General features: G+C 43.6%; 1 long non-coding RNA gene across 1 annotated transcript in view; it reads right to left on the bottom strand.

The window, feature by feature from the left end:
- Positions 1-9,997: 9,997 nt before the first annotated feature.
- Positions 9,998-22,847, bottom strand: part of LOC140187881 (uncharacterized) — a 43,301-nt gene continuing 30,451 nt past the window's right edge. The window contains exon 3 of the long non-coding RNA XR_011883170.1: positions 9,998-10,511. This is a non-coding gene — a long non-coding RNA (uncharacterized lncRNA). The remainder of the gene's footprint in view (positions 10,512-22,847) is intronic.

Below are 22,847 nucleotides of genomic sequence, written 5' to 3'. Positions count from 1 at the left end.
TGAAGAGGTTAAATTTGAGTCTATCATTGGTAATCAAAAGATAGCAGTAATTGGATGAGGTTGTAAGTCTATATTCAAAACCGTTGAAATAATATCAAAAATATCTTTCCAATATTGTTGCAACAAAGGACATGACAAAAACATGTGAGTTAAAGAAGCTATCTCGAAATGACATCTATCACATCTAGGATTAATATAAAAATAATAATGAGATAGTTTATCTTTGGACATATGAGCCCTGTGCACTACTTTAAACTGTATCAACACATGTTTAGCACATATAGAAGATAAATTAACCAATTGAAGAATTTTTTTCCCATTTTTCAATCGGTATAATAATCTTAAGTTCTCTTTCCCAATTAGTTTTAATTTTATTGGAAACATCAGGACATAAATTCATAATTATATTATTTATAATTGCTACAATACTTTTCTGAGAGAGATTTAGATCTAAAATTTTTTTCCAAAGTGTCCATTGGATATGAGTGTGGAAAATTAGGAGAAACAGTAATTTAAAAGTTTCTAATCTGTAGATATCTAAAAAAATGAGATCTGGGTAAGTTATATTTATTAGAAAGTTGATCAAAAGACATGAAACAATTATCCAAAAATAAATCAAGGAAACGTACTATACCTTTAGTTTTCCAATCAAAGTAAGCTTGATCCATAGTGGAAGGTTGAAAAAGGAAATTAGATATAATAGGACTTGCTAAAATAAATTGATTAAACCCAAAAAATCTTCAAAATTGAAACTATATACGTAAAGTATGCTTAACTATCGGATTATTCATTTGTTTATACAATTTAGAAGAAGTAAAAGGAAGCGAAGTTCCTAAAACCGAACCCAAAGAAAACCCTTGTAATGAATTACATTCAAGATTTACCCAATGTGGATTTAAAGATACATCCAAATCTCATAGTCAAAATTTTAAATATCGAATATTAATTGCCCAATAATAGAATCTAAAATTCCGGAGGGCAAGCCCCCCCCTCCTTTTTAGATTTCTGTAAATACCTTTTACCTAACCTAGGATTTTTGTTCTGCCATATATATGAGGAAATTTTTGAATCAACATTATCGAAAAAAGATTTTGGGGTAAAAATTGGAACCGATTGAAATACATATAGAAATTTGGGCAAAATAATCATCTTAATAGCATTAATCCGACCAATCAAAGACAAAGAAATTGGTGACCATTTAGTAAACAAAAGTTTAATCTGATCAATTAAAGGTAAAAAATTAGCTTTAAATAAGTCTTTATACTTTTTCGTAATTGTTATCCCTAAATATATAAATGAGTCAGCAACCAATTTAAATGGTAAACGTCCATAAATAGGTACCTGCTTATTTAGGGGAAATAATTCACTCTTATTAAGATTCAATTTGTAACCAGAAAAATTACTAAATTGAGCCAACAAAGTTAGAATAGCAGGAATTGACTTCTCCGGATTAGAGATGTATAACAAGAAATCATCTACATATAGTGATAATTTATGTATTTCGTTTCTGCGGGTAATACCAAAAATATTGGGCGAGTCACGGATAGCAATTGCTAAAGGTTCAAGGGCAATATTGAATAGTAAAGGACTAAGAGGGCATCCTTGCCTAGTACCACGAAAAAGACAAAAAAAGGGAGATCTATGATTATTAGTACAAACCGAGGCTACTGGGAAGTAATAAAACAATTTAATCCAAGATATAAATGTCAAACTAAAATTAATTTTCTCAAGAACACTAAATAAATAAGGCCATTCGACTCTGTCAAAGGCTTTCTCAGCATCTAATGAAATAATACATTGCGGGGTAGTAAGTGAGGGGGTATAAACAATATTCATTAATCTCCTAATATTAAAGGATGAATAACAGTTTTTAATAAATCCGGTTTGATCCATAGATATAATCTGAGGTAATACATTCTCTAACCTGGTTGCGAAAATTTTTGAAAAAATTTTTGAATCTACATTCAAAAGAGGTATCGGTCTATATGATGCACAATCAGTAGGACCTTTATTCTTTTTAAGAATTAAAGAGATAGAGGCTTCGTAAAACGAAGCATAACTCTAATACCATGCCAAGATCCATGTTCATTTCCCACTGTCTGAAAGGAGTTTGTGCATTTTTCCTGTGACTGTGTGGGTTTCCTCCGGGTGCCCTGGTTTCCTCCCACATCCCAAAGACGTACCGGTTAGTGGGTTAATTGGCCACATGTGAGTAACTAGGCCCATTGGTCTGGATGGATCTGTTACTGTACTGTATCTCTAAATAAAAACTAGCTTATAATGAGCTCACCTTCACAAATTAGACTGGTTTACATCATATCTGAAGCGGAGGAAAGGATTACTACTTTTTGTTTGCTTTTTAATACAAGGGTTCTCCATAATTCTGGAACAGGTTTAATGCCGTCTTAAACAAGCAGGAGTTCTCAGATTCGTGCTCATTTCTGATTTAATATTCTCTTCCAGACTGAACTTCTCAGCAAGGTGAGAACCTAATTCAGTCCAGGTTTCAGTACAGAGTTCTCTGTAGTGTCCATTAAAGTTCAAAGTAAATTTATTATCAAAGTACATATACGTCACCACGTACACCCCTGGGATTCATTTTCTTGTCAGCATACTCCATGATCTGATCTGTAGAATAGTATCTGTAACAGAATCAATGAATGAACGCCAAACTACGGCTTTCAACCAGAGCGCAGGAGGCAACAATCTGTGTAACTGCATTCAAAAAATAGGTACAGGAATGTGCTGTGAGTGTAAGTAGCATATTGTTAATTAAAAGGAACTATGCTTAATGGAGATCCACCTTCCTCTCCCGTAAAATAAAACTTTAAATCCTGACAAAGTCCCTAATACAGCAAGAAAAAGGAAATCTGTCAATATTGGCACCAACATCATGTGCAAACACAGTGTCAGTTCAGGTAACTCCCTGCCTCGGCTCATAACATCTGTCTTGACTCCTGCACTCTCGCTGCATTGTAAGATTGCTTGTCTAACATCTAACCAAGAAAGTGGAGAAGTTCCCTCCCACTAGTATTCTAACGGAGGAAGTGGTTGTGTTTAGTTCAAGAACACCACAGAATAGACACCCGTTCTACCTCTCTCCAAACCGGAGTATTCGTGCTCTTTATTTATTTAGAGTAACAGAGAGGTAACAGGCCCTCCCCGCCCACCGAGACCACACCGCCCAATTACACCCATGTGACCAATTAACCTATTCACCTGTACGTCTTTGAATTGCTGCAGGAAATTGGAGCACCAGAAGAAAGAGGGAGGAGGAGAAGATGGTGACGTGACACAGTGCGCGTGGCCACTCCAGTGAATGATATTTGTTATGTGTCAAGTAGGGGACCGTGCACAATTCTGATTTGATGGAGACAGACGTGAGAGTACGGAGGAACATCTGGAGAAACTTCTGAAATGCCCGCTTCGCTGCCGCTGCTACTGTGTGGTCCGGAATCTCCGGAGGAGAAGGCCCCGAATCCTTGACTTTGCGTGTTTCAGTGGCCAGGGTGAGGTCGAAGGCACTCGGCAGAGGATGGTGCTTGGGAGGCTGTATTGGAGGGGCTGGTCGGAGGCTTGAAGTTTTCGGACGGACGTACTCAGTGTCGGCTGTGGTCGGGTGCCTCCAATGCATCGGCAGTTGTCGGTGCCTGGAGGTTTGTGGCAGGGAGTTTCTCCCTTTTGTCGCCTGCTAGCGGGGACTTGGGAGTCGATCGGGACTTTGAGACTTTTTTTACCGTGCCCATGGTCTGCTCTTTATCAAATTATAGTATTGCTTTGCACTGCTGTAACTATATGTTATAATTATGTGGTTCTGTCAGTGTTAGTCTTTGGTTTGTCCTGTTTTTCTGTGATATCACTCTGGAGGAACATTGTATCATTTCTTAATGCATGTATGCATTTCTAAATGACAATAAATGAGGACTGACTGTTCTCATCATCTAAAGAAAAAGCAAGCCGTCATGGGGAGAACATGCAAAGTCCTTACAGTCAGCAGTGTAACTGAACTCGGACTTCTGGCACTGTAATAGCTCTGTGCAACTGTGCTGTCCCCAACTCTTTGAGTCAAGGTTTCCCCTGAATTGAGTTTCAGACAGATCCACGCCATAACTAAGATGATCCATCTCTACCCCAGTAACCCCACTCACCCACCCCCAGATCACTTCTAGTGAAACCTTTACCCAACCCCAGATCACTACTAGTGAAATCTTTATTTGGGACTTAAGCAACTCCAAATTCATAGTTTGCATTTTGTTGTTCAATTGTTTGTGGTTTTTGTATTGCCATATTTATGCTCTATTCTTGGTTGGTGCGGCTGTAACGAAACCCAATTTCCCTTGGGATCAATAAAGTATATCTACCTATCTATCTCTCTATCTCAACAATGCCACGTGGAGATGTAGGGGCAGCTAGGTCAATGAGCTAGTGTGTGAGGTGAGTCCTTGATGAGAGAAGTGGTAGTGAGACTCCTTGCTGTCCTTGTTCAACTCTAACAGTAGGAGATCATTCTGAACTCTGTTGTCCATGTCAAACCCAACCCAAGTCCGACTCATCCTGTTTACTGATCTACTGTAATGAACATTTTAAAATTAAGGTCTGTTTATAGTTGCTTTAAAATCTTTCCTTTCCTCCTCCAGCCCTATAACTTATTGTGATATCAGTGGTACCCCATTTCTGGTCTTGAGTATCCTGAACTTAAAGTACCACCACTCTTGGCTACCATACATTCAATATACCCGCCTCAGCCGCTATTTCTGACAGCTCATTGCAAAGGCACACCACCTTTTGCCTGGAGCTGCACCTAATGTTCTTTCTAAAATATCTCGCCTCTGATCTTAAGTCTATCCCCTGCATGATCTCCAGGAGGAAAATTTGCAGAATCAGACTCAGACTTTAATATCACCAACATATGTCATGATATTTGTTAATCTTATGGCAGCAGTACAATTAAATACAAGATAAATAAATATGGAGAAAAAATGAATTACTGTAAGTATATATATATAGAACATAGAACATAGAATAGTACAGCACATTACAAGCCCTTTGGCCCACAATGTTGTGCCGACCCTCAAACCCTGCCTCCCATATAAGCCCTCACCTTAGATTCCTCCATATACCTGTCTAGTAGTCCCTTAAACTTCACGAGTGTATCTGCCTCTGCCACTGACTCAGGCAGTGCATTCCACACACCACCAAGAGTAAAAAACCTTCCTCTAATATCCCCCTTGAACTTCCCACCCCTTATCTTAAAGCCATGTCCTTTTGTATTGAGCAGTGGTGCCCTGGGGAAGAGGTGCTGGCTATCCACTCTATCTATTCCTCTTATTACCTTGTACACCTCTATCATGTCTCCTCTCATCCTCCTTCTCTCCAAAGAGTAAAGCCCTAGCTCCCTTAATCTCTGATCATAATGCATACTCTCTAAACCAGGCAGCATCCTGGTAAATCTCCTCTGTACTCTTTCCAATGCTTCCACATCCTTCCTATAGTGAGGTGACCAGAACTGGACACAGTACTCCAAGTGTGGCCTAACCAGAGTTTTATAGAGCTGCATCATTACCTTGCGACTCTTAAACCCTATCCCTCGACTTATGAAAGCTAACACCCCATAAGCTTTCTTAACTACCCTATCCACCTGTGAGGCAATTTTCAGGGATCTGTGGACATGTACCCCCAGATCCCGCTGCTCCTCCACACTACCAAGTATCCTGCCATTTACTTTGTACTCTGCCTCGGAGTTTGTCCTTTCAAAGTGTATGCCAATTAAGTAGTTAAAATAAGTAGAACCAATCTCAAAAATGCAAAATCTCTGAGAAGCAGAAATTACAAGAAGCAAATTCTCTGTGAAGGAGAATCTCAGTGAGTCTCTTGTTTTTAGCACCCCCTTCCCTGGGAAAAAGACTGTGCTTAATCACTTTATAAATGGCTACTCATCTCAAAACTCCGCCTGCCACTACTATCAACATCTTTCTTAGAATAATTTCTTTGAATTGCTCATGTTTCTTTCCTTTTATCTTTGTTAATTTTGTTACTTTTGTTAAATTTTGAGCTCCAACAGGGTACAGGGTTTCTACAGATGGATGAAGTTCTCTGTCCGAGACCCCCCTCCCCAAAAAGGTACAAAGAGCTCACAGAATATTCTGGCACTTATTGCAAGAGCATATGTCGCAACAGCGTAGTTGCAACAGCGTATTTTCCAATCAAACCTAACTTGCAGTGCAAAAATGTTAATACACACTCATACACAGTTCTTACATTTGCTGCCTCCCCACAGCGAGTTATCCAGTCCAGGCTCACCGTCACTGCTGACCAGTGAGCAGGTGAAAAGGACGCAAACCCATTGAAAGACAAAATGGCCTCAAGAACTGTTCTGCAACTCCATGACCTCATCTCACGCACTGGGAGGAAGGGACAAGCTGGGGGAGCTCAGAGATGCTGCAGTTGTGGCCGTATTCAGGAAGGGAGACAGATGCAACTGCAGCAACCACACAGATAACTCCTTGCTGCCTGTCGCAAGGAAACACATCAGTTACCCCACCCCTACATGACTAAAGAGTGGCTCGCTGAACCACAGTGAGGCCTCTGTCTTTCCAGCTTAACATCGCTCTGATTTTTCTCCCACCAAGAGATACATGTCAGGCACTGAACGTAGCATTTTTTGAACTCACTGACTTGGTTGATCAAGATGGACAATAAGGAATTCTCCTCAAATTTGGCTGCCAGTAGATGTTGGTCTCCAGCCTACATTTGTTTCAGGTCATGGCATGGCAGCCATCATCCTGAGCAACAGATGGACTGTGGATCTAGTATTTGTATCATCCTCCTGACACGGTCTCTGTTCCTCCTCACCATTGCGCCTCATCTCACCTCCATCCGGATTCCCAATGGAGAGGAGATCAGAAGGAAACTCCTCAAGTTAGAGAGACCAGACTCCGGAACCAAGGTCAGCCCAGCCTCCACTGCCAGCCTGTGGAAGGAGGACAAACACCCCACACATCGAAAGGCAGAGATTCAAATCGTCGTTGACACCTTCACCAGAGCTCTTACAGATAACATCTGAAAAGCAAAGGTCCTAGCTGAGCTGCCCTTGATCTATAATACCAGCCCCCATCACAAGAGGAACCCTGGAAAACATGGACTGCCTCTCAGGTGTGCCAACACAGTCTTCAGCCATCTGAAAAGAAGAGTGGAGATCAAGAGCTCAACCCCAGCAAAGCACTCACGGTCTACAGGGAGCAGAGATTCCAGGCCTCCTGCATACTTCTGAGCTCTGGATCCTCAAACCACTGGCCTTTGCAAAAATCCCCCAAAACCAATTAGCAGACCGCCATCAGCATCCTCACCTGGGCCAATATCCCAGCAGTAAGGACCCAAGATCAGATCAGCTCTATTTGTCACATGTACACCAAAAGATACGGTGAAAGGCATCGTTTATGTCAAACCAAATCAGCAATGATTGCGATGAGCAGTCCGCAAGTGTTGCCACGCTTCTGGTGCCAATATAGCATGCCCACAACTCACTAACCCTAACCGTACACCTTTTAGGAATGTGGGAGGAAACCAGAGCACCCAGAGGAAATCCACACGTCCCCAGCAAGAACGTACAAACTCCTTAGAGACAGCGGCAGGAATTGAAACCTGAATTTACAGCTGTCAGTATAATAGCATTACAGCAATTACAATCAAACAACGCTGCTGGGTGCGCCACATCATTTGCATTCCTTAACCAGGCACCCATTCAAAGAAGAGAGAAAATTGAGCATGGGGCCTGACCTTGATGTACCCAAACAAGTCATCAGTTTTTCCTGTAGCACCAACCTAAAGTCTCAGGAGGTGTAGAGAGAGCTGGCAGTTCTCCTGCCATTAGGCCTCAAGCCCTCCTGGAGTTGGCTCACCAGGCCGATCACACTTACACGAACCCCGGACCCTCCTTTCTTCAAAAACAAGAGAAAATCTGCAGTTGCTGGAAATCCACAGCAACACACACAAAATGCCGGAGGAACTCAGCAGGCCAGGCAGCACCTATGGAAAAGCGTAAACAGTCGATGTTTCAGGCCGAGACCCTTCAGCAGAGTCTTCGAAGGGGCTCGGCCCGAACCTCGACTGTACTCTTTTCCATAGATGCTGCCTGGCCTGCTGAGTACCTCCGGCATTTTGTGTGTGTTGCTCCCTCCTTTCTTCAGTTACTTCTACCAGAACTTCCACATTCTTCTACCCAATCAGCTTGTACGTACTTCCCGTGACCACGTGCATTTCCTCCATGTGCTCTGGTTTCCTCCCACATTCCAAAAACACACTGACTGGTAGATTAATTGGTCATTGTAAATTGCCCTGTGATTAGGCTAGGGTTAAATTCAGGGTATTGCTGCGCGGTACAGCTTGAAGTGCTGGAAGACCCACTCTACGCTGCACGTCAATAAATATGCTCTCAACCTCCTTCCTAACAATCATCAAACAAGACACCTACTACGGTTCGACTGGTGATGCTGGAGAGACCTTTTTAAGTGTTCAAGTCCACACTGATCATCAGGTGTCTTACATTGCAATGATTGTGTTGTTTCAATGCATTATTTTCCCATGTGTGCCAGTTCAAACACAATGCTGTGCTGGCAAGGGAATGCAGCAATGAAACACCACCTCCACGAATGGCATACTGTATTTTAAATACGTTGCAATGTTGTTGATGGACCCACAACACCTCTTCATTAGTCAAGAAGGCACAGCAGTGTCTACACTTCCCGAGGAAATTGAGGAAAATTTACAAGGATCTTCCTGGGAGTGGAGGATCTAAGTTATAATAGAACATAGAAAACCTACAGCACAATACAGGCCCTTCAGCCCACAATGCTGTGCCGAACGTGTACTTACTTCAGACATTACCCATAGTCCTTTATTTTTCTAAGCTCCATGTACCTATCCAGGAGCCTCTTAAAAGACTCTATCGTATCCGCCCCCACCACCGTCGCTGGCAGCCCATTCCACACACTCACCACTCTCTGCATAAAAAACTTAACCCTGACATCCCCTCTGTACCTATTTCCAAGCACCTTAAAACTGTGCCCTCTCGTGTTAGCCATTTCAGCCCTGGGGAAAGCCTCTGACTATCCACACGATCGATGCATCTATAAGGAAAGATTGAATAGGTTAGGACTTTATTCCTTGGAATGCAGATAATTGAGAGGAGATTTGATAAAGATATGCAAAATTATGAGGGGAATAGATAAGATAAATGGAAACAGGCTTTTTTCCGCTGAGGTTGGGTGGGACTACAACCAGAGGTCATGGGTTAAGGGTGAAAGGCGAAAAGTTTGAGGGGAAAATGAGGGGAAACTTCTTCACTCAGAGGGTCATGAGAGCGTGGAACGAGCTGCCAGCACAATGTTTAAGAGAAGTTTGGATAGGTACATGGATGATAGGGTTATGGAGGGCTTTGGTCCCAGTGCTGGATGAAGGGAGTAGGCAGTTTAAATGGTTCAGCATGGATTAGATGGGCAATAGGGCCTATTTCTGTGCTGTACTGTTCGATGGCTCTGTTGAGGCGTGCAAGTCTCCCTGCACCCTTTCTAACAATTTTCTACAGGAGCACAATCAAGTGTGCCCTGTCTGACTGCATCATTGTGTGATACAGAAGCTGCAAAGCAAGGCCTGACAGAGGATAGTAAGAACTGTCGCAGACATCACTTGGATCTCCCTCCCCACTATCTGTGACATTTTACCAGTGCGTTGTAGATGAGGTGATGCATCATTGAGGAACCCAACCACTCATCCCACATCTCCTTGACCCACTACCATCAGGGAGGAGGTACAGGAGCATCAGGAATGGGTAACAGCTTCTTCCCTCAGGCTGTGAGACTAATGAGACCACCGTGGTCTCATCATGGGACAGTGAGCTGTTTACTGTTTACTGTTACTGGCCATACTGTTCACCTATGCTATGCACTACATGCATGTTGTTTTATATTTAGATTATGAAGATATGTAGTCCCGTTTTATTGTCATTTAGTAATGCATGCATTAAGAAATGGTACATTATTTCCTCCGGTGTGATATCACAAAAACACAGGACAAACCAAGACTGAAAAAACTGATAAAACCACATAATTATACATATAGTTACAACAGTGCAACAATATCATAACTTGATGAAGAAGTCCATGAGCACAGTAAAGTTCAAAGTTTCTCAAATGTCGCACATCTCACGCAGACGGGAGAGGGAAGAAAAACTCTCCCTGCCATGCCGACCACAATCCGATTCTGAGTCATCCGAAAACTTCGAGCTCTGATCAGCTCTCCGACACTGAGTACTGAGCGCCATCTCTGTTTGAGTGATTCAACCTCCTTCTCGGTTGCCAAAAGTAGGCAAGGCTGGGGATTTTGAGGCCTACCCTCCAAAAGATTCCCGACCACACAGTAACGACAGCTGCGGATGAGCGTTTCAGAAATTTCTCCAGATGTTCCTCTGTGCTTTCACGTCCATTCTCCATCAAATCAGAAATTGTCCACGGCCCCTATTTAACAGATATGACATCATTTTTCACCAGAGAGCTGCACACTTATTTGTAGTAATATTTTGTTTTATGTGCTGTGTGTGATATATGTTGTGTGGATGTACCGGAGTGTTGAGGAATATTGCTTCGTTTGGTTGTATACACCTACAGTCAGATGACAATAAACTTGAACATGGATTTGTTTGTTGTCTTTGTTTAAGTATAGTTTTTTATAAATTGTATTGTATTTCTCCCTGGAAGAAAATGAATCTCAAGGTAGTATATAGTAACACAAAAAAATATACTTTAGTAATAAATTTACTTTGACTTAAATGTTTTAAAAATGCTATGTCCAATATATTTTGTCTCATGTTGTTATCTGAAGTATCCATCATTAAGGACTGTCACCATCCAGGACATGTCCTCTTCCCATTGCTGCCATCAGGGATGAGGCACTACAAAATGGAATAGTGGAGGCCAAATATACAGATGCACTAAGTAGCTGTTAGATGTTGCACTGGAGAAACCGTCAGCTGTTAATCTAATTCAGGAAGAATCCTCTTCCTTGCCCCTGAATTCTGTAGTGACACGGCTTTCCAATAACGCTGTACTGATGAAACAACTTGGAAGACCACAATTGTGCGTGGGTGTGTGAATGCACGTGTCTGTCTGCGCAAGCGTGAATGTGTGTGTGTGTGTGTGTGCATGTGTATGTATGCATGTATGTGCACACATGTCCAACTCTGGAAAAAGTGGAGATTCCAGACCAGACTGGGATCAATTAGGATGCTTGACGGCTGTGGCAGGGTTTGAGTGTCATAACCTCCTACAAAGTTAAATCTTGTGACATAGGGGACAGCAGAGCTTGGCTTCCTGATGAGCTCAATGCCTTCTGTGCTCACTTTGACCACTAGAACAAGTAGGAACTATCGCGCACCCCCATGTCTCCTGATGATCCTTTGGTCTCAGTACTTGAAGATGATGTGCGGGCTGCTTTCAAGAGGGTGAATCCAAGGAGAGCATCTGGTCTGGATGGAGTACCAGGCCGAGTGCTGAAGACATATGCTGACCAACTGGCTAAATTCAGTGATAACTGGCTAGATTCACTGATAACTGATAATCACGGATATCTTCAACCTCTCGCTCTGGCAGTGTATGGTACCTACCTGGTTAAAGCAGGATTCAATCGTACCAGTGCCCAAGAAAGTGATGAATCAGCATACAGGAGGGAGATTGAAAATTTGGCTGAGGGCTGTAATAACAACAACCTCTCTCCCTCAATATCAATAAAACCAAAGAACGGATTGCAGACTTCAGGAGAGGGAAACTAGAGGTCCAGGAGCCAGTCCTCATTGGAAGATCAGAGGTGGAGAGGGTCAGTAACTTTAAATTCCTGGGTGTCACTATCTCAGGGGGCTTGTCCTGAACGTATCACATAAATATAATTGGGAAGAAAGTGCAACAGCGCCTCTACTTCCTCAGGAGTCTGCGGAGATTCAGCATGTCATCAAAAACCTTGGCAAACTTCTATAGATGTGCGGTGGGAAGTGTGCTGACTGGCTGCATTGTGGCCTGGTATGGGAACACCAATGCCTTTTAGTGAAAAATCGTACAAACGGAAGTGGACTCAGCCCAGTACATCGTGGGTAAAACCCTCCCATCCATCGAGCACATCTACATGAAACATTGCCGTAGAAAAGCAGCATCCGTCACCAAAGATACCCACCTCCCAGGCCATGGTCTCTTCTCACTGCTGCCATCAGGTAGAAGGTACAGGTGCCTCAGGACTCGCACCACCAGGTTGAAGAACAGTTACTGCTCCTCAACCATCAGGCTCTTGAATAAAAGGGGCTAACAACACTCATCAAAGGACGCTTTGATCTTGCTACTTCATGCTCATTGTTTATTGCTATTTAGTTATTATCTGCACTTGCGCAGTCTGTTTACAGATTACAGTTACAACTGCTAAGTATGACCACAGAATAAAGAACCTCAGGGTTGTATTTGGTGAAATGTATGGACTCTGATAGTAAATTCTATTTTACTTTGAACTTTGAACTTTGATGTGTGTGCATGTGAGATATGGGAGTGCAAAAAACAAAACTACTATCAAACTATTTCTAACACTCTACCCATACAGGTTCGGTTATCAACAGTAGACTGGTCGATTTGTTTAATAGTACCACTATCGATTGATTTTCAACTGTGCATTAAGTAATGGCAGTTGGAAGGTGTTGCACTGCCCGTCTGAAGCAATACAATGTGATCATCAGGCGATCCTTGGAAAATGGCTGAACCGGAGCAATGATGCAAATTGAGCTCAACCACCAAAAGGTAATTTAGCAAAGTTTGTAGATCAAGCTGATGGGAAATTTCCATCCAGGACAGTTTTCGTGAGCAATCTAAACAGAGACAAGCCTTATCAAAACCAGCCTGCATTGTTGAACTTAAGCAAATGCCCCACAATCCTGTGGGAAATGCACTTAGGTTAATACCCAGAATTGCACACCATTGCAGCCTTTACAGCAGTGGAAATATTTCCATTCTTGGGCAGTCTATGTTGTCACATACTGCAATAGCACAGCACACAAAAAGCCGCTATCAGACACGAAGCTACTTCCTCTGCCGGGGCTTGTTTTGCATTGAGACAGCACTGGCTCCTGCTTCACTCCTGTCTCGAGGCTAAGATTCTCACCCATCTTACGTGTTACAAAGGCACATGAGGTACTGCAGGGGCTGGAAGTCGAGAGTGATAGAGCCACTGTGCTGGAGGAACTCAGCAGATCAGGCAGCATCTACGGATGGGAATAAGTCCCAATGAAGGCATTCGGCTCAAAACGTCGACTCAAATTCCCAACCATGGATGCTGCCTGACCTACTGAGCTCGTCCAGCATGTTGTGTGTATGACACAATATGTAGTCTAGTATGAAGGGGCCACAGCATGAGATTCAAAAAAGTTGTAGAGGGCTGTAAACTCATCCGAATCCATCATGGGCAGCAGCTTCCCCATCATCGAGGGTATCTTCACAAGGCAATACTTCAAGAGGGCAGCTCCCAGCATGAAGGGTCCTCACCATCCAGGACATGCTACCATCAGGGAGGAGATACAGGAGCCTGAGACCTACACTTAATGTTTTAGGAACAGCTGCTTCTCCTCTGCCAGCAGACTTCTGAATGGTCCACGAACACTACCTCACTACTTTGCCCGCTTTTTGCACTGTTCATCTCTAATTGTAATTTTTTAATGTCTTGTTCTGCACTGCTGCTACAATGCAACACATTTCACGACACATGCCAATGATAATAAACCTGATTCTGACTCTTGTTTTCAAATTCCTCCACGACCCCACCACCCCACTTCCCCAAGACCCTCCTCATCTCAGCAGAGGAAGCTGGAACCCCTCAGCTGGTCAAGCTGCATCTGTGGAAAAGAAAAGAGTTGATGCTAACTCTGCCTTACTTGCTGAATGTTTTCAGAACTTCCTGTTCTATAGTTCAGATTTTCTCATCTACAGTATTTTCTCTTGTTATTTTCACCATCCTTACAGCCATATGCAGAAACAGGCCCGGCAACCAAACTCATCCATGCTGACCAAGATGTCTGTCTGAGCTTTCCTTTTCTATAAAGGTCAGCAGACCTGGTAAGGAAATTGATGGCAGGGTGGAAGCTGATGAAACGGAAAACAGGCTGGTACTCAAATGTCCAGCATGGGGCTCACGATGGAAGGATCTAGGCCTGAAACATCCTCTGCTTACTCCCCTCCATAGATGCTGCCTGACCTGCTGAGTTCCTCCAGCATTTTGAGTGAGAGCTCTGGATTTCCAACATCTGCAGAATCTCTTGTGTTTGTTATGTCTTGGTCATTGATTGAGCAAGCTGCAACAAATAGATTTTGGTGGGGACAGATGTGAAGTCACCCCTTCTTGAGCCTGAGAGATAAGTTATCTGAATGGTGAAAAAGAAGCAGTGGAGGTTTGAAGAGAAATGATGATATAAAAATACCATTGGACGTATAAGGAAATAATTAGATTCTTAAAGAACGTTGACCTTTTTGTACCTAGGAGAACAGACTACAAGGAAATAGAAGTTATGTTGTGGTAACATTTAAGTCCTAGACAGATCACATCTCAACCTAGTCATTCCTAAACACATTGCGAAGTACGAATTGACATTCGGAGGAAGTGCAGTTTAGATTCACCCGAATGATACATGGACACCATGGTTTGAATAACAAGAGGGGGTTACATAAGCTCGAGGGTAAATGCAGGTTTTTCCCCCAGGGAAAGAGAAACAAAAATTAAAGGTTTATGGTGAGAGGGGAAAAGTTTATAAAAGACCTTATCGGCAACTTTTTCATGCAGAAGGAATGAGCTGCCAGAAAAAGTAGCAATAACAGCATTTAAAAGTATATAGAGGTATATCCACGTTAACTCCTGTATGCACTTGTGCTCTCTGTCTTCTTGTAGGCATGCGAATCATGGACTTTGACAGCAAAACTCCAAAGAAGATCTAGGCAGTAGAAATGAGATGCTTCAGAAGGCTCCTGGGCATCTCCTATACAGACCATGTCTCAAACGACAAAGTATGAAGAACCATAGCACATGAGACACGATGAAGATCTACTTCCCGCAGCAACGAAGAGGAAACTGAGCTGGCACGGCCACAAAACAAGACCAGGTGGACTCTCAAAAACCATTCTTCGGGGAACGGTGCGGGGGAAAAGGAAAAGGGGCAGACAGAGGAGGAAATGGGCGGACAACGTTGCAGAGTGGACCGCAGAGAGCTTTGCCGCAACCCAGGCACTCACTCTCGACCGTGAGAGATGGAGGCAACTGGGGCAGCGCTGATCTGTACAGCATCTCTTCACCCAGGTGGGTTGCGGGATCTGTAACCATAAGAACATAGAACAGTACAGCATAGGAACAAGCCACTTGGCCGATAATGTTGTGCTGAACTAGTAAAGCTAGTAATTAAATGCCTAACTAAACTAATCCCTTCTGCGTACATAATGTCCAAATCTCTCCATTCTCTGCATATCTAGGAGGGAGGAGAAGATGGTGGCACGACGCAGCGCACGTGGCCGCTCCAGAAATGATATCTGTATTTGTTAAGTAGGGTACCGTGCACAATTCTGATTTGATGGAGACAGACGTGAGAGTACGGAGGAACATCTGGAGGGACTTCTGAAATGCCCGCTTCGCTGCCGCTGCTACTGTGTGGTCTGGAATCTCTGGAGGAGTAGGTCTCTGAGTCCTCGGCTTTGCTTGTTTCGGCGGCCGGGACGAGGTCGAAGGCGCTCAGCAGAGAATGGTGCTTGGGAGGTTGTATCGGAGGGGCTGGTCGGAGGCTCGAAGTTTTCGGATGGACTCAGTGTCGGCTGTTGTCGGGTGCTTCCAATGCATCGGCAGTTGTAGGTGCCTGGAGGTTTATGGCAGGGGAGTTTCTCCCTTTTTGCCGCCTGCTATTGGGGACTATCGGAGTCGATTGGGACTTGAGATTTATTTTTACGGTGCCCATGGTCTGCTCTTTATCAAATTATGGTATTGTTTTGCACTGCTGTAACTATATGTTATAATTATGTGGTTTTGTCAGTGTTAGTCTTTGGTTTGTCCTTTTTTTTGTGATATCACTGGAGGAACATTGTATCATTTCTTAATCCATGCATTTCTAAATGACAATAAACGAGGACTGAGGGTCCTCATAATCTAATCTAATCTAATCTAAGAGTTTCTTAAAAACCTCTATTGCTTTTGCCTCCGCCGCCACCCCTGGCGGAGCCTTCCAAAGTAAAGTTCAAAGTACATTTCTTTTCAAAGTATGTATACATTATACAACCTTGAGATTCATCTCCTTACAGGCAGCCACAAAACAAAGAAAGCCTAAAGAACTTATTAAAAAGGCTGTCAAACATGCAAGATGCAAAGTGAGGGGAAAAAAAACAAATCATGCAAAGAGTAAAAGTAAGCAAATAGTGATCAGGACGAAAGTGAGTTCACAGGCAGGAAGCCAGGAGGAGCTGGAGCAGGAGCAGGCCTCAGCCTCAGGCTCAGTTCAGTGCAGAGCTGAGTAATTGTCACAAGAGCAGCAAGCAGAACTGGCCCAACCCTTGTCTCTGGTCCCGACACCCTGCCTTTGCAATCCACCTGGCCCAGCGTTTAAATCGTCCAAACATCGGGTCGTCCCTCGTTCTAGGACCCAGGTCCTGTTGCATCAACATGCTCGGGGCCTGGACCACACTGCCAAGTTTCGGCCCGTACCCGACCTTTCCAAATCGGCTTGGCGCTTAGATCATTCAAACCTTGCTCTTGGTTTAGGTAGACGGGCTTCGAATCTGTCTCGCCTCCCCTCCGATATTGCTCTGCTCTGTCTCAAACTTTTACGCACACCCGCACGCTTCAACCCTCAACTCAGTCTCACCTCATTCACCTCCTCATTGTTTGCAGTGATCATTTACCATAAATTTTACCAGAACATTTGTTATCAGTAAAGTAGTTAGTTACATTCTTTGTTTTGTTTGCCACCAATTAGTAGTCACTGGGCTTCACCAGCGCCATCTTAAACCGAAGGCTAAACCACTCTCTATGTAGAAAGCTTGTCCAAAATGTCTCTTTGAACATACCCTTTCTCAATTCAAATACCCTCTAGTGTTAGACACTTGGACCTGGGGAAAAGGTCTTAGCTGTTTTCTCCATCCATTCCTCTAATAAACTTCTATCAGCTCTTCTCTCAGCCTCCACTGCTCCAGACAAAAAAAACAACTCAAGTTGGTCCAACCTCTCTTCATAGCACAATCCAGGCAGCTTCTTGGGAAGCAAAGGAGAAAATCTGCTGATGCTGGAATTCCAAATCAGCACACATCAGCTTCTGCACACTTTCATGTGTTGGGGATAATAATACTGGACTGCCAAGTCTCTTCGAGCCATGCCAACCCTGAAGAAGTTTAAATTATCCCTTTGACGGGAGTTCAGTGATACTGTCTCTCACTGCTCCCCCTCTACGAAATCTTAATCTGAGTCCCGATGAAGTGTCTTGGCCCAAAGCATCGACTGTTTACACTTTTCCATAGACGCTGCCCTGACCTGTTGATTTCCTCCAGTACTATGTGTGTGTTGCTTAGCAACTTGGAAAACCTTTTCTGCACCACCTCTAAGCCTCCTTACAAAGTGGCGACCGGAAATGAGTGCAATACTCCAAATGCAGCCTAGCCAAAGTTATATGAAGCTGTAACGTAACTTCCTGACTCTTAAATTCAACACCTTGACAAATAAAGACAGGCATGTCTCTGTTAGACATTTAGATAAGTATCTGAATAGGAAAGGTTAGAGGGATGTAGGCCAAATGTGGACAAAGGTGACCAACTTAGGTGGGCACCTTGATCATCTTGGATTTGATGGGCTGAAGGGCCTCTTTCCAAGTTTCTAAAAGAGAGCGAGGCCTTTTAGGAATGAAATTGATGAGCACACGGCTTGTTAGTGTATGGAAGTGTAAGGCAATCAATGTGAGGTCATATGTTAATTTTAAACCCAAGGCTGATAGATTTTTCTTACCAATGTTATTCAGGGATGTGGGGCAGGAGCTGAGTCTGCAATCTGGCCACAGATCCAATCTCCCTCTTTCTGGTAGCACTGACTTAAGCTAAAGAACATATGGAGCTCTTCCAACCTGCAAGCCTTTGAGTGAAGGGTGCCCCTCCAATTTTGGCCTTTTACTCATTCTTCATCCACATGAGCTGGCACGGTAGTGTAGTGGTTAGCACAATGCTTTACAGTGCAGGCGGCCCAGGTTCAATTCCACTGCTGCCTGTAAGGAGTTGGTACGTTCTCCCCGTGGCCGTGTGGGTTTCCTCCAAGTGCTCCAGTTTCCTCCCACAGCCCAAAGACATACTGCATGGTAGCTTAATTGGTCATTGTAAATTGTCCTGTGATTAGGCTAGGGTTAAATTGGGGGTTGCTGGGTAGCACAGTTCAAAGGGCTGGAAGAGCTTGTTCCACAATGCATCTGAATAAATAAAAAAAACTTCTGGGGCCTTGCCTTCACCTTTTTATTCTGGCATCATCCCCCTTCCTTTCCAGTCCTGATGAAGGGTCTTGGTCCGAATCGTCAACTGTTTATTCATTTTCATATAGATGCTGCCTGACCTGCTGAGTTCCTCCAGTACTTTGTGCGTGTTGCCTTGCCTTCAGCTGCCTTGGCCCCAAAATCCAAAATTACTTCCCTGAACCTGTATAGCACACAGTTCTGGTCATCCCACTATAGGAAGGATGTTTAGGCTTTGGGGAGGTTGCAAAGGAGGTTTACTAGGATGCTGTCTGGTTTAGAGGGCATGTGCAGTCACGAGAGGCTGGGCAAACTTGGGTTGTTTTCTCTGGAGCGCCGGGGAGATCTGATAGAGGTTTATAAGATTTAAAAGAGAGGCATAGACAGAGTTAGACAGGAAATATCTATTCCCAGGGTAGAAATGTCTAATACCAGAGGAGATATACTGAAGGTGGGGGGAGGGGGGATTCAATGGGGATGTGAGGGGTAAGTTTTTTACTCTGAGAGTGGTGAGTATCTGGAATATGCTGTCTGGTTTAGTAGTGGAGACAAATACATTCGAGGCTTTTAAGAGATGTTGGATAGGCACATGGATGTAAGGAAGTTGAGGGATATGGCCATGGTGTAGGTCGGAGGGATTAGTGTCTGGGTGTTCTTGATGTGCTTTTGAACTGGTTCAGGACAACATTGTGGGCCGAATGGCCTGTATTCTTCTATGTTCTGTGAACCTCTGCTTCTAATCTCCTTTGATACACTCTTTAAAACCAAGCACAGTGACAAGTTTGTCGGTCACCTACTCCAGGACCATCTGGCACTATATTAAACATTATAACAACAGATCAATTGAGCAGCTTAGGATATTTTACTATCGTATGTGCCTCAGTTGTTGTGCAGCTCAGCTCCACATACATCACAACGTTTTTTAAATTGAGGAGTGGGACTAATGCCAATTTTATATCTGCCATCACTAATTTAGCTGTGTTAAAGTGATGGTTGCATTATACATTTTGCCAGATTGTCGCACCCTTTCCCTGCACTGTATGGACAGCATGATCTTCTGATGCCTCGGAATTTTTCCGTGATGCATCTAAGCTTGCCACATAACCCTGGACAAAGATTTCCCAATGTTAAAGGAGCCGTACGCCGGTGAAATATTAACACAAAGAAAAACAATGACCATAACCTCTCGGTGAGTTGGCAGCGGTGTTTTGCGAGGGCAACTCGTCAAGCGGGGAAAAATATGTGTGAACAACTTAACCTGTTGTGTTTATATTTTATCACGCCACAAACTACAGCCAACAATTGGACACAATCTCAGGAGGGTGAAGCACAAGCCTATTATCACTTAAAGGGCCACCATCAGTCTGTTAGCTTATGGTAGAAACTCATTTGAAATCCTGCTCCTGGGATAGAGCCTACAGGGCTGACACCACTCATGGAATATTGAGGGAGTGTTGTGGAGGATGTTGAATGAAGTGTAACAACCATATATTGGTTTTCAGTAAGGCAAATACAGTAGATGGGATAGAGCTTTCAACCAAGCATCCTTTATTATTGGCCAACAAAACAGTGATGGACTCAACAATATATCCAAAAGGACAAGACCATAAGACATAGGAACAGAATTAGGCCATTTGGCCCATCAAGTCTTCTCTGCCATTCCATTATAGCTGATTTAGAAACAGAAGCATAGAAAACCTATAGCACAATACAGGCCCTTTGGCCCACAGAGCTGTGCTGAACATGTCCTTACCTTAGAAATTACCTAGGGTTACCCATAGCCCTTTATTTTTCTGAGCTCCATGTACCTGTCCAGGAGTCTCTTAAAAGACTCTATCGTATCCGCCTCCCCCACTGTCACCGGCAGCCCATTCCACGCACTCACCACTCTCTGCGTAAAAAACATACCCCTGACATCTCCTCTGTACCTACTCCCAAGCACTTTAAAACTATGCCCTCTCGTGTTAGCCATTTCAGCCCAGGGAAAAAGCCTCTGACTATCCACACGATCAATGCCTCTCATCATCTTCTACACCTCTATCAGGTCACCTCTCATCCTCCATCGCTCCAAAGAGAAAAGGCCAAGTTCACTCAACCTATTCTCATAAGGCATGCTCCCCAATCCAGGCAACATCCTTGTAAATCTCCTCTGCTCTATGTATTATTTATTTTCCCTCTCAACCCCATTCTCTTGCATTTTCCTTGTAATCTTTGACACTCTTACCAATCAAGAACCTGTCAAACTCCATTTTAATTGTACCCAATGATTTGGCCTTTCTAGCCATCTACGGGAATGAATTACACAGATTCACCACCCTCTGGCTAAAGAAATTCCTCATTGCTGTTCTAAAGGAATGTCCTTGTATTCCCAAGCAGTGCCCACTAGTCCTAGACTCACCTACTATTAGAAACATCCTCTCCACATCCACTCTTTCTAAGCCTCTCAATATTCATCGGTTTCGATGAGATCACTGCTCTATTCTCTCTACACACACGACTGTGTGGCTAGACACAGCGCAAATGCCATCTATAAATTCGCTGTTGACCCAGCTGTCGGTAGAATTTCAGATGGCGACGAGGAGCTGTACAGGAGTGAGACAGATTGGCTGGTGGACTGATGTCACAAAAACAACAACTTTACACTCAATGTCTGTAAGACCAAGGAATTGAATGTGGACTTCATGAAGGGGAAATTGGGAAAACACACAGTGGGATCAGCAGTGGAAGGGGTGAGCAGCTTCAGGTTCCTGGGTGTCAACATATACCCTAGGTCCAACATATTGATAGCCAGCTGGTGGCGTAGTGGCGTCAGCGCCGGACTTCGGAGCGAAGGCTCCTGAGTTCAAACCCAGCTGGCTCCCCAGGCACGCTTTCCATCCGTGCTGGGTTGAGCATCGAGCTAGCAACTCGACCTCGTAATTGCCTGCTACAGAAACATCAACAGCAAAAAGTTGATGGCCTATGCTCTCTCGTGAGTTTAAAAGGCAATTTCCTTTCCTTTTTTTTTCCCCAACATATTGGTGCAAAGATGAAGAAGACTGTCCAGTGGCTATATTTCAATAGGAGTTTGAGGAAATTGGGTACGTCACCAAAGACTTCAGCAAATTTCTGCAGACTTTCTGGGGAGAGCATTCTGACTGGTTGCATTACCTCCTGGTATGGAGGGACCAAACCACTGGTTCGGAAAAAAAACTGCAGAGGGTGGTAAAATCAGCCAGCTCCAAAATGGGCACTAGTCTCCCCACCATTGACGATGTCTTCAAAAGACACTGCCTCAAGAAAGTGGCATCCATCTTGAAGGACTCTCACCATCCAGAACACGCCTGCCCTCCTCTCATTACTAGCAGGAGGTACAGGAGCTTGAAACCACACGTGCAACATTTTAGCAACATCGTCTTTCCCTTCACCATTGGATTTATGAATGGTCCAGGAAACTCACCTCACTATTTTGCACTTTTTATCTGTTTTTATGTATTATAACTGTAATTTATAGTATTTTATGCTACAAAACAACAGATTTTCGCAATATATGGCAGTGATATAAACCTAATTCTGACTCTTATTCTCATTTTCTCCCTTCCACTTAAGGCAAATTGGGACCACCAGCCTTACCGTCAACTGCCTTCTTGAGGAACCTGCCCCAAACTGGCCACAATTAAAACTTGACATCGTCCTGAATTTCTACTCAGGATCCAGACGACTTGCTGAATAGTTCACAGCAAAGCTTCCTGCATCTTTCCTGAACATGACTTGAACATCGCGCCATTACCACCCCACCATTTTCCTACCAAAGGCTTTCGTAGCATCTACATGACCCAGCCACAAAGAAAAGAAACAATGCTGCTGTTACTACGTGTCTTTTGCCTGAATCTCAGCTCTACGTTTTTGACCAAAACAGCTTCACATCCATCACTGCATGCCTCCCACTTCCCCAGAACCAGGCGTCAAACAACTCTGCCTGAAACGGCTCTGGGTTTGACAGCCCGCGATCCAATCAACCCCACGGCACCTAACCTAAAAAGATCTGAAAGTGGTACTTTTTGGCCAGGGTCTGTCACCTGAGGACATACTTATGTCCCTTCAGGTAACTAACTACATGTAATATGTAACTTGGAAATATCTCCAGAGGAATTGGATTTGAACGTCCCTTCAAGATATCCCCTTCAGAGATTTATCTGCGGTCTGTGGTGGTAATAAGCATTTTGCCTGTCTCTAGCACTAAGTACCAGTATAGGTCATAGGTCTCTTCATCTCCATTCTCTATCCTCACCTGGATGTCAACAACATCATTTACTCTCAGGATTGCCAATATTCATTC

This window comes from Mobula birostris, chromosome 25, assembly GCF_030028105.1.
Source record: "Mobula birostris isolate sMobBir1 chromosome 25, sMobBir1.hap1, whole genome shotgun sequence".
NCBI lineage: Eukaryota > Metazoa > Chordata > Chondrichthyes > Myliobatiformes > Myliobatidae > Mobula > Mobula birostris.
This window is presented reverse-complemented; position numbering and strand designations above follow the sequence as displayed.